The following is a 1,509-nucleotide window of genomic DNA, read 5'->3' on the forward strand; positions in this document are numbered from 1 at the left end:
ACGATGGCCGGGATACCGAGTGTGGTATTCTCCATGAGGAATCGCTGTCCTATAGTGATCCCATAGACCCATTTGTCCCAGGGCATGAGATATCCTCCCCATATGGCACCGTTCTTCGTAGTGAGCTCAATCTCCTGCGTATAAACCAGTGTGTAATATGAAAAGTTCAAGAAACGATGAAAACGAACAAGACCAGTAGCATTATACGTTTTAGTGTCATCTGTGGGATCAGTCAGATTCATCCAGCCATCAAGGTCACCCTGAATTCTGCACAGTTATGAGTCATATGAAACCGCTGCCGGAGCACTGTCGAATGTGCGTACAACTGAGCCACTTTCTCTTCGAGGGTCATACGCGGTAATAGATCATTCACACGATCCTCTATCGACGCGTTCGGGTTCTTGTAAAGCGGTATGGACCCATCGAAGTTAGTGCCCCTAGCATGAAGCGGGAAGTGCCGTTTGGATGCAATGACAGCATCAGCGAGCGGGGTAGACGATGTGTGAGAGAACCAACTGGGCCAAGATGAAACGGGTGTAGCGCCAAAGAGAGTCACAAGCACTATGGCAGACAAGAAAGTCAAGAGCGATTCTTCAATCGCTTGGCGCATCGCTGTAGACGGCGTACGACGATAAGTGTTGCCCTGGAGGGCGTTTCTTCACAGAATCTCCCGAGGAGACTGGCAGGCTGTGAACAGGGACTGGGGGAATATGAGCGACTACATGGGGTTTTAGTAGTCACTACGGCACTGTGCGTGCGGGAGATCGGTAGGGTGTGCACCCGGATACAACGTCGGGAGAACTTACAAAGTCGGAGTACATGAACGGCGAATGCACATGCAGAGTGTAAACGTCGATGACCATGTCAGGCGACTTCAAACGGCCCGTCACAGAGCAGCGGTCCGTCCTCACGGCGAAGACCGTAGTATGGAACGAACACCTTGCAGCAACGGTACCTGGAAGGACATCCGCCATTGGATTGTGAGCCCCGAGGATTCATCATATTTGTCACAATCATCAGGTGGTCGTAGGCACAAGTTCAAAGGTGAAAGAGCGCCCGAGGCTCAGTCATATTACACGCGCTTTCGACTTGAGTTCGCACCAGGACCAGCCCGAATTTACCGGCTATGCCACGACAATGTTGTCACCTCGGACAAGGGCGAGCCGATGTATAACAACACAAGATGACAGTCGATACAGATGTAACATCCTACTTGCAACTGCCGCGATCAGCGACTTTACTACGTTGAACCTGATAAAGCCCACTATGTAGTAGCCATAGCTGTAGATACAAATGTCTTGAGAAGTGGACAGCGCACCGGTGACTGCAAATTGAAGATGTCAAGGGAGCGTACATCTGGCAAAGAGACAAAGAGCGCAAGCCGGGAAGACGTAAGATTTAGATCTGGACGCACGACGGCGCCCTGCCCTAAACTCGGCGCCCATAAATTCTCGCCGGCGACACTCATGTTTCTCCAGAACATACTCAGCTAGGATCTATTTTATAGGT

Source organism: Fibroporia radiculosa, assembly GCF_000313525.1.
Source record: "Fibroporia radiculosa TFFH 294 genomic supercontigs, scaffold3687, whole genome shotgun sequence".
Lineage (NCBI taxonomy): Eukaryota > Fungi > Basidiomycota > Agaricomycetes > Polyporales > Fibroporiaceae > Fibroporia > Fibroporia radiculosa.